The sequence below is a fragment of the Palaemon carinicauda genome, chromosome 3 (genome assembly GCF_036898095.1).
Source record: "Palaemon carinicauda isolate YSFRI2023 chromosome 3, ASM3689809v2, whole genome shotgun sequence".
Lineage (NCBI taxonomy): Eukaryota > Metazoa > Arthropoda > Malacostraca > Decapoda > Palaemonidae > Palaemon > Palaemon carinicauda.
In genome coordinates, this window is record NC_090727.1 from 110,985,168 (window position 1) to 110,997,667 (window position 12,500).

Consider the following 12,500-nt stretch of genomic DNA (forward strand, 5'->3'; position numbering starts at 1 on the left):
CCCCAAACCCCCTATCCTTAGCTCACAAGTATGGTGAGGTTGCAGCGACCAAAGGAACTAACGAGTTTAAGCGGGACTTGAATCCCCGTTTGGCGATCACAAGACAGATACGTTACCAATAAGGCCACCACAACTATTTTCATATATTTAAAAAAGTTCTGTCAACCGTTCTATACAAATATGAGTTTTACGATTTATAAATGTTTTACATATCTCAATGTAGTTTGGTTTATTTTTCATGTTATATAAAAAGTTACTCTTAGAATAGCAGTCCTATTTGGATATGCAAAGGAAATATATTATCGATTTACTTCGAAATGTGCATTCACGTCATCAAACGTCTTTTCCTACTAATTTTCATGGGATGATATTGCAAGCCATCACCATTGATTACAGTACTGGTGCATTTTGATAAGTGGACTGCTGATAGAGGCTTAAAAGACCTAGCTAACATTGGTTGTGTGGTGCCCTACTCTGCTATAGCTGAGGCGGGTAGAGGGGTCACAACACAGTCAAGACCTGAACTTACTCATGTATCTATCGATATATATATATATATATATATATATATATATATATATATATATATATATATATATATATATATATATATATATATACACACACACACATATATATATATATATATATATATATATATATATATATATATATATATACACACACATATATATACATACACACAATATATATAATATACACATCTATTCTAATCTAGTTCCTCTTATATTTTTTTTATCTTAATTCACCGATAATATAATTCACTTTGAAACAACAGTCTACCGAATAAAGCCTTATTCTCTTTCATATATTCATATATGTAATTCATAAATTGGAATACATTAACATATAGTTAATACATTTGAAAATAGCAAATAAATATTTTCATAACTTTTTGTATCTAAATGCTGGTGAACAGGAGAAAAATTCAAAATGTCCATTGCGCTGATTACTGAAATGAAGCTGAGGTTGAAGTAAAGCGCTGGGGTAAAAGATGCAACCGACAGCAAATGAATACAAATAGTCCCAATTTTCCTAAAATAGTGATTTGTCATGTTTAAGCGGTCGACAGCCTTCGGAGGGGAAAGAAGGCCGAAAATGTTTTCACACATAAACACAAGAGTAATTTATAATATTTTGCAGCTAAAGGGAAATAATGTGGGGCTGGTACTCGTTTCAAAATGCAGCATATTAATGATATATATATATATATATATATATATATATATATATATATATATATATATATATATATATATATTTTGTATATAGGTCATAATGAAGAAAATTGTTAAATATTTGTTCCTTTTGTGTTTACAGAATCATCACAAATCTTATTTAGTCTGGATTGTTGTTACATCACTTTCAGGAACAATCGATCGTTATTATTATTATTATTATTATTATTATTATTATTATTATTATTATTATTATTATCACATGTTAAGATACAACCCTAGTTGGAATAGCAAGGTGCTATAAGCCCAAGGGCTCCAACAGGGAAAAATTGCCCAATGAGGTAAGGAAACAAGGAAATGAATAAACTAAACGCAATGAGCAATTAAAACAAAAATATTAGAATAGTAACAACTTTAAATTAGATTTTCCTTTTATAAACTACAAAAAAAAAAAAACAAGGCGAAGAGAAATAAAGAAGAATAGTATGCAAGAGTGTACCCTTAGGCAAAATAACTTTAATGAATAGTCATTCTATAGTAATATATCTGAGTATTTATTATAAAAGACGAAATACATACAGTACTGGTATATAAAAAGTGAGTTTTGAGAATATCTATCGTTAACATTGCTATAAAACATTAAAGCAGGCCATCTTTACAGGTAAGAGAAACACGCAACTAACAGTTTACATGAATAGCACTCATCTGTTTTCAATATACTTTTTTCCCCTTAATATAATAATAATAATAAAAAATATGTATAATCCATCTCCCAGTAGATAAAAGAAAATAAAAACTCAACGTAACATCACTAAACGTAGAATAACACTTTAACTAAATGCACAAATGTCAACAAAAGAAAACTATAGACATAGGTCAAGAAGAGGATTACATATTAATTCCAGGTTGGATATTCGAAAGCAATATTCATTTGTGCATGAATATAAAATATACAAAAGGGGGAATTTTTTGCACACTTTTCAGACTAACTTTCCATATATGCATTTCATGATGTGTTTTCACGTTTATAGCATAGATGATTGACACGTTTCTTCATTTTCAAATATTTAAATCAATAAAGTGGTCGATCATTCTAAGATGAAATGAAGCGATAAATTTTCTTTTTTTCGTTGAAGATTGATTGACTGATTTGAGGTTTTCTTTTCCTGAAAAAAGATGTCAGAAAACTTATAATCAATCAACCAATCAATCTTGAAAGAAAAACATTCCTTCGACTTTTAAATTGTTTCTTTAAAGGTAAGATAAAAGTGTCTGGTTTTAGTTTCAGGATCATTAGAATAGATGCTCACCAGAACGTCAGCCGGGGAAGCACAAACACAGCAGTGGCCTCCCCAGTAAACAGCTTAAACTCACGGCACCAGGCTGGGATCGATCTGTTGCTATGCGAATACTAGGCGAACGCATCACCACGGTGCTCATGATTAACCTTTTATTGCCTAAATTGCCGCATTCATACAATCATAGATTTTTTTTTTTTTTCATGTTATTATTAATTCAATTGAATGGCCATAATGTTTCCAAACACTTTATGAAGCTACTGATCTACATCTCGAATTGATCCAACTAGAAATCAAGTCATCAATTCTTCCCGACATAGAATTCAATCGGCCGAATTTCCACACGATCTCTTTCATTTACTCCTTCCCGACCGTTTATGCCATCGGCCCTTGTCCCGATCGATCCCTTTCGAAAATCCACTGCGGTAATAATGCACAAACACTTTCCGTTAGCTCAAGGGAAGCGGGCGATATATGCATTTCATTTGGCAGTTATATAAAAGAGATACCAGAGAAATGTCTGGCCGTGCTAGGGTTCTCCAATACACGACGAGCCTTCTAACAATGAGACAAGAAACGGCTTGGGTTATATTGCTCAAAAAATGCAATTCACATAAATATTCTTTATTGCCAATTCTGAAATGTGCTTCATCATTGCACGAGTGCATTGTACCATAAACTTGAATTATTTATATTACAGTTTTCTTTTTCAAAGGTTGAAATCTTTTTGGTTATATTTATTTTGCTTTGATGTCCTTAAAAAAAGATTTATGTTCTAAAAAACAATAAAAAAAATTGACTAACTAATAATTCAGCGGATTTTTCTTTAAACCAAGCTGCTGACATTTACCATACTGAAAAAAGGGCAAAAAAGACTTATAAGAAACCATTTAATATCGAAAATACTTTTGACCACTTTAGTCAGATAGATTAAGCATACAATAGACTATATCACTGATATAAAATATTTTCTCCTCGCATCTTTTAATCCAAACTTATTTGTGTGTGTGTGTGTGTGTGTGTGCGGTTTGGAATGAAAAAGAAACAAAAAAGGTGAACCATATTCCTCATAGTAATTTGCCCTACTTGTTGTGCACTCGGTAAAAACGACATGGAATCTAAATAAGAGGTCATACATATATTTCTAGCATTCATGCAAAAAGCTCCTCCATACATGGAAACTATACATCACTGTAATAGATATAATGTAATGACGGATATACAGAACGTAAACTCACGTAATTGTATACAATTAACCTTCCATTATCGATAATTATAAATACTTATCATAAAGCCAATTATATGCAATAAAACTCAGACTATTAAAGATAAGCCCCTGAACGTCTTATAATCATGACAGCTGATACGATATCAACGCTTTGCTTTTGATGCAATGACTAATTATATGTTAGCGATAAGAATTTCGAGGTACCATTGCGTCCGTCGCAATAAGGGCTCGTGATCAAAGAGGTCTGAAGGTCAAGACCTTGCCAACTAGACAGGGCTAAATCGGCTTGACCTTTGCCAAATGAGCAAGGCTGAAAAGGCTTGACCTTTGCCAAATGAGCAGGGCTAAAACGGCTTGACCTTTGTCAAATAAGCAGTGCTAAAACAGCTTGCTTTTGCCAAATGAGCTGGGCTAAAACGGCTTGACCATTGCTAAATGAGCAGGGCTAAAACGGCTTGACCTTTGTCAAATAAGCAGGCTAAAACAGCTTGCTTTTGCCAAATGAGCTGGGCTAAAACGGCTTGACCATTGCTAAATGAGCAGGGCTAAAACGGCTTGACCTTTGTCAAATAAGCAGTGCTAAAACAGCTTGCTTTTGCCAAATGAGCTGGGCTAAAACGGCTTGACCATTGCTAAATGAGCAGGGCTAAAACGGCTTGACCTTTGTCAAATAAGCAGTGCTAAAACAGCTTGCTTTTGCCAAATGAGCTGGGCTAAAACGGCTTGACCATTGCTAAATGAGCAGGGCTAAAACGGCTTGACCTTTGTCAAATAAGCAGTGCTAAAACAGCTTGCTTTTGCCAAATGAGCTGGGCTAAAACGGCTTGACCTTGCAAATGAGCAGGGCTAAAACGGCTTGACCTTTGCCAAATGAGCAGGGCTAAAACGGCTTGACCTTCACCATATGGGAAGGGCTAAAACGGCTTGACCTTAGCCAAATGAGCAGGGCTAAAACGGTTTGACCTTCACCAAATGGGAAGGGCTAAAACGGCTTGACCTTTCCTAAATGAGCAGGGCTAAAACGGCTTGACCTTTGCTAGATGCGCAGGACTGTAACGACTTGACCTTAGCCAAATGAGCAGGGCTAAAACGGCTTGACCTCCACCAAATGGGAAGGGCTAAAACGGCTTGACCTTTGCTAGATGCGCAGGACTGTAACGACTTGACCTTAGCCAAATGAGCAGGGCTAAAACGGCTTGACCTTTGCCAAATGAGCAGGGCTAAAACAGCTTGACCTTCACCATATGGGAAGGGCTAAAACGGCTTGACCTTAGCCAAATGAGCAGGGCTAAAACGGCTTGACCTTCACCATATGGGAAGGGCTAAAACGGCTTGACCTTAGCCAAATGAGCAGGGCTAAAACGGTTTGACCTTCACCAAATGGGAAGGGCTAAAACGGCTTGACCTTTGCCAAATGAGCAGGGCTAAGACGGTTTAACTTTGCTAAATGCACAGGACTGTAACGACTTGACCTTTGCCAAATGAGTAGGACTGTAACGACTTGACCTTTGCCAAATGAGTAGGACTGTAATGACTGGACCTTTGCCAAATGAGTAGGACTGTAACGACTTGACCTTTGACAAATGAGTAGGACTGTAACGACTGGACCTTTGCCAAATGAGTAGGAATGTAACGACTTGACCTTTGACAAATGAGTAGGACTGTAACGACTGGACCTTTGCCAAATGAGTAGGACTGTAACGACTTGACCTTTGCCAAATGAGTAGGACTGTAACGACTGGACCTTTGCCAAATGAGTAGGACTGTAACGACTTGACCTTTGACAAATGAGTAGGACTGTAACGACTGGACCTTTGCCAAATGAGTAGGACTGTAACGACTTGACCTTTGCCAAATGAGTAGGACTGTAATGACTGGACCTTTGCCAAATGAGTAGGACTGTAACGACTTGACCTTTGACAAATGAGTAAGACTGTAACGACTGGACCTTTGCCAAATGAGTAGGACTGTAACGACTTGACCTTTGACAAATGAGCAGGGGGTAAATGGCTTGACCTTTGCCAGATGAGCAGGACCAAAACGACATGAACTTAACCAAATGAGCAGGGCAAAAGCGGTTTGACCTTTGCCAAATGAGCAGGACTAAAACGGCTTGAACTTTGCCAAATGAAAAGGCCTAAAGCGGCTTGAACTTGGCCAAATGAGCAGTACTAAAACGGCTTGAACTTTGACAAATGAGCAGGACTAAAACGGATTGAACTTTGCCAAATGAGCAGGATTAAAACGGCTTGAACTTTGCCAAATGAGCAGGACTAAAACGGATTGAACTTTGGCACATGAGCAGGACTAAAACGGATTGAACTTTGACAAATGAGCAGGACTAAAACGGATTGAACTTTGCCAAATGAGCAGGATTAAAACGGCTTGAACTTTGCCAAATGAGCACGACTAAAGCGTCTTGAACTTGGCCAAATGAGCAGTACTAAAACTGCTTGAACTTTGACAAATGAGTAGGACTAAAACGGCTTGAACTTTGCCAAATGAACAGGACTAAAACGGATTGAACTTTGCCAAATGAGCAGGACTAAAACGGCCTGAACTTTGCCAAATGAGCAGGACTAAAACGGCCTGAACTTTGCCAAATGAGCAGGACTAAAACGGCTTGAACTTTGCCAAATGAGTAGGACTAAAACGGCCTGAACTTTGCCAAATGAGCAGGACTAAAACGGCCTGAACTTTGCCAAATGAGCAGGACTAAAACGGCCTGAACTTTGCCAAATGAGCAGGACTAAAATGGCTTGAACTTTGCCAAATGAGCAGGACTAAAACGGCCTGAACTTTGCCAAATGAGCAGGACTAAAACGGCCTGAACTTTGCCAAATGAGCAGGACTAAAACGGCCTGAACTTTGCCAAATGAGCAGGACTAAAACGGCCTGAACTTTGCCAAATGAGCAGGACTAAAACGGCTTGAACTTTGCCAAATGACCTGGACTAAAACGGCTTGAAATTTGCCAAATGACCGGGATTAAAACAGCGGCTTCAAACGATACCGTAATGCCCCCCCCCCCCTCTTTATATGGGGGAAAGGGGGGGGTTGTGACGTAACCTCTGAAACTATTGATTTCCGATAAAATTGATAAAGACCGAATTCCTTACACTTATAGAAAAAGTGATTAGGATATATAGCCCGCATATATTGTATATTTAAGCTTGGGAAAATATTTTCATGGGCGCTAGGAATATTGCCACTGGGAAAATTGCCACTGGGTCAATTGCCACCGGGAATATTGCCACTGGGAATATTGCCACTGGGAATATTGCCCACCTAGGAATATTGCCACCCGGAAAATCGCCACCATATTTTTTTGGTTTAAAACAAACAAACAGACCTACAACTTTATTACCTTATATCACCGACTTTTACTATCAGTTTTCCATTCAAGATTTTCCTTGTTATCTGTTATTGCTTCGACAACTGTTTACCTCTTAAGATTTTTAGATAGGTTTCCAAACCACCATAATTTAGGAAATTTTTAAGTTGTTTATAAACAAAAATATCACAATAACGAATTTTAGTATTTAGAGTTTAGTATTTCTGGAAACTTCAACCCACAATGGTGTCCATCATTAAGAGTGAACGTGGGAACGATATGCTTGTTGATGAGCAACAGTTCATGTACCATAAACATGGAACAAATAAACGAACATACACACTCATCAACGAAAGATCGTGTAGATGCCAAAGTTGCGCATGAATCGTTAAAAGAAAAAGTGAAAACGTCTCATCAGTCAAGTCGCGTCCTGGTAGCTCAAGCTACTGCGTCTCTCGATGAATCTGTCCTATCTCAAATGCCCAATACAAGTCACATAAGCAGGAATATTAGGAAGTGGAGACAAAAACTTTCAAATTTTCCTTCCGTTCCATGTGGAAGGGCAGGATATTCGATACCACTAGAATTTACAGTCATAGACGGCGGGAAAACTTTCCTTCAATATGATTCAGGTATCGACGATGTTTGCATCTGATGCTGGGCTACAAGATTTAAAACGTTTTAAGAATTGGGCAATTGACGGTACATTTAAAGTTGCTCCGGAATTTTATTATCAACTTTTAACCGTTCATGTACAGCAAGATAAACTGAGTATACCACGTGTCTTTGCTCTTTTACCTAACAAGACCGAGGTAACATATAGAAGAGTTTTTGAAAAATTGAGTGAATTTTTAGGTGGTGAAGAAACCGAAAATATTACAATTGATTTTGAAAAGGCTTGTTTTAATGGAATAAAGGCGGCTTTCCCAGACGTTTTTCTTAATGGGTGTTTCTTCCATTTCTCTCAATCGCTTTATAGAAAGATAGTTGAATTGGGTTTTAAACAAGAATACCACAACAACAATGAATTCTCTTTAAAAATGAGACATTTATTCTGCCCTTGCCTTTGTGCCAACTCAAGATGTTATTTGGGTTTTCGAAGAACTGTCAGATGATGATGCCATACCGCAGGAATTTCTCGCTTATTTCGAATCTACATACATAGGAATTGAGAGAGGGACAAGGAATAACAGACGAAGAGTTACAGGTACATTTCCACTAAGTTTCTGGAATGTTTATAGCCGTGTAGTCAACTCTTTACCACGAACAAATAACAACGTAGAGGCGTTTCATAATTCGCTTAATAAATCAGTAGGTAATGCCCACCCCAATATCTGGCGGCTGATTGACGCACTTAAAGATAAAGAACGCTTAGCAACAATTAAGAGAATCCATTTTGAACGAGGGGACTCACTTCCCAACAAAAAAAAGTACCAATATTTAAACGCCAAAATAAAGAACATTCTATTGAAATACAGCACTTATAATGATAAAATTAGATATTTACGTTCAATTGCATATAATATGCATGTTTTTTAAATAAACAAGTTCTCTTTTTATTTAAGTACTCTATTTTTTTTATGTATTTTTTAAAAGTGTTGGAAATAAACAAATTCTGTTCTGTATTCTTTCTCCTATATATTTCCTTAATGTAATTTTAAGTGATATAATATTCCTAAAACTATAATAAAAAGTAAATAATTTGCTGTCCTGTATTCTTTATTCCATATCGTAATTCTAAGTGATTTAAAGTTCATAAAACTATTAAATGAAAAAATTAATTTTTCATAGTGGCAATTTTCCGGGTGGCAATATTCCTAGGTGGGCAATATTCCCAGTGGCAATATTCCCGGTGGCAATTGACCCAGTGGCAATTTTCCCAGTGGCAATATTCCTAGGTGGGCAATATTCCCAGTGGCAATATTCCCGGTGGCAATTGACCCAGTGGCAATTTTCCCAGTGGCAATATTCCTAGGTGGGCAATATTCCCAGTGGCAATATTCCCGGTGGCAATTGACCCAGTGGCAATTTTCCCAGTGGCAATATTCCGCGCACGGCTTTCATGACCTTGTTAGAATTTGCATTTTCTCCCATATATGTTGCCTTTAATTTAAATTCAATAACCATAAGTTTTAGAATAACTAGGGTGTGAAAGCTTGCAATTTTGGCTATTGCAAACCTACTGACTACCTAAATATTTTATTTCATAATGATTCCGCATGAAATTTTCAACTTGATGTTGCTATAATTCATGAAAGAAATAAGACGTAAGCGTTCAAACCAGAAAAAAATTGCAATGAAAAAGTTGTGGCGAATAAGGATATCTTATTCTTTCTAATCTTCCGGTTCCCTCCATTAAATAAAATCTAAATCTAGGGTCCAAAGCAAAGAGGCCAAAGCGAACGTAAGGGAAAATATCGTCCAGGAACCGATTCAGACAAAAGGCTTCCATGCTTTGTTATCTGTCTGTTTCACGAAAGACAAAGACTCGACCAAAGGCTTTTCAGCCGAGTTTACAAAGTTACTACACTGCATCCCATTCAGTATTCTGGGTGATCTGTCGCACGCGTCTTTTCCCCTTAAACCTGGAAGGGAATTAATGGAAAGGGCTTAACGTTCGGAAAGAAATGCAAGACCCAGAAAACACAGCAGTTTTTTTCTCTCTTTAATTCGACTTGGAACAGACTCCGTGTCAATGGGATTGACTGCAGCAGCATCCTGCAAACAAAGGATATTGCGTGAAGTGCGTGCAGTCGCAGGGAAGAAGAGAGGGCAGAGTGCATGAGAAAGAATGATGGAAGCGGAGAGGGAGAGAGATGGGAAGAATGAGGAAAGGTTGACAGTGAGTAAAAACGTCAAAAACGTTAAAAGAGAAAAATAATCTAGTACTGTTGAGAACTGAATGTTTACAGATGTCGATAGAATGGGTATTTTAAAAGCTTATCGAATATTAATTATATAGGAAATTCAAAACTGAACGATGCAGAACTAGAAGAGGTAATTTGAATCGGATAATAATTGGGGGACTGAACATAGAGTGCATAAGGAGATTGATTAATAAGAGTTATATACAGTTTTGAAGGGAAGATACTGAGGATGAACAGTGGGATGTCATTTGAACATCTGACAAGAATATTTGGAATTGATTATTACATGAGGGAATGGATGAGGGGAATTAATGCCACCTTATGAGAAATGTGTAAGAGGGCACTGCAACAATTATTGGAGCATAATATTGCCGACAGTTTTAGAATAAAGAACTATTTGATTACTTATAAGAAGTTCGAGGCTAAAAATAACTACCGTACATAGAAACGATAAAATTGATATGTAATATGATACAAAATGAATGGTGAAAGACGTATACTTAAGTGAGCATTATGATCAAAATGAAGCTTATGTAAGATCATGAGTGGAATAATGCGTAAAGCGGGGGAAAAATCTGGGTATATAAGTGTAGCTTTATAAAGTCACAGAAGAGTAATGAATAAAATGCAGTGGTGGTTTAACAGTTTCCAAGATTCAATAAATATACTGACCTATGATCATAATAACAAGAAAAATAGTGCCCAATTTAGAGAGAGAATTTAAATGTCCTGTCGGAAATAAAATATAGCAAATAGTGAATAAATATTATAGGGAACGTCTAGGATCTTAGTAATTTGGACATAAAACTAGTACCCTGCTTACAAGATATGCACACATATACAAAAACGCGCAATACTCTCTGTCTGTCTGTCTGTCTCTCTCTCTCTCTCTCTCTCTCTCTCTCTCTCTCTCTCTCTCTCTCTCTCTCTCTCTCACACACACACACATACACATACACACACACCTTTGGCATATAGTAAGGCTAAAAAAGACTCTTTAGCTATGGTAAGCAGCTCTTCTAGGAGAAGGCCATTCCAAAATCAAAACTGTTCTCTAGTCTTGGGTAGTGCCATAGCCTTTGTACAATGGTCTTCCACTGTCTTGGGTTAGAGTTCTCTTGCTTGAGGGTACACTTGGGCAAACTATTCTATCTTATTTCTCTCCCTCTTGTTTTGTTGAAGTTTTTAGAGTGCATATATGAGATATTTATTTTGAAGAAGTTACTCTTCTTAAAATATTTTATCTGTCCTTGTTTCCTTTCCTCGCTGGGCTATTTCCCTGTTGGAGCCACTGGGCTTATAGCATCCTGCTTTTCCAACTAGGGTTGTAGCTTAGCAAGTAATAATAATAACAAGTAATAATATAGCTAAAGTATGCATCATAGCCTTGAAACAAAAAAGGGAAAAGACAGATTTTGGCATTAGTACTTTCGTCTTATTTGTAATAACAACAGACTAATAATTACACAAAAGTAACTACAATCAAATTTCTTTCGTGACTTTAATACAAATTTTATGCTCATCCCGTGTCAATTGTCATGATTTCTACATATACATGTGTGTGTGTAAATGCAATTAATATATAATGCAATAGTGACGTCTAAAATCTCGAAGTCATCTCTCCCAACAAACTGCTGAGCTCTAAAAGGTTTCAGGATAAGACAAATACCTAACTGGAGGAAGGTTGTCTTCGATTATTAGACGCCAGTAAGACATTATACAGTATACTAAAGTTATTGTAAATGTAAAATATTATGCCCAAAATACCATACGTGTATGTATGTATGTTTGTATGTGTGTATATATATATATCTACTGTATATATATATATATATATATATATATATATATATATATATATATATATATATATATATATCCCCTCTGATGGTCCAGCACTTTGCTGCAGTAGAGGGGCTTGAGTGTCTCAATGATGGGCTGGGCAATGGCGGTGGGGTAGTTTATCCACCCTGGCAGGCTCAACCATACCGCTAAGGCCAGTTCTGAGAGACCAGACCAAGACTGGACCCCTATAGGCCTTCTCCTTTATTTAAGATAGGCAAAGGCTAGGAGAAGGAAAACTCCAAAATCAAACCAAACAAGACCCCAACGGCGGAGCTTCCCAGCGCCGGCGGAAGAGGGCAATGCCTATCGGGCAGGCAACAAGGCGGGCCTTAACATAACAAGAACCCGGCAGCCCGATGCAACCAACATCGGAGAAGCCGCCTGTCTCATATGTCTTGAGCCGCGGTGAAAACGGTGTGGGCCAAGTGTGTGTGCGTGGCCGTTGCAAAGCCACGACCACCCAAAACAATATACCCAGCTACTGGCATTCTGTCGTTTCCGCCACCCTTCTTCATCTCTTTCTCAGGAGGCTGATGGCTAACGACAGAACCCAATACTCGGACACGAGTGGGCGCCGACGACGACGACGATATATATATATATATATATATATATATATATATATATATATATATATATATAATATACATATATATAAATGTATATATATTATATATTATATATGTATATATCCTAATGATAATTTTTTGCAAATGTAGGCGTGTTTTTC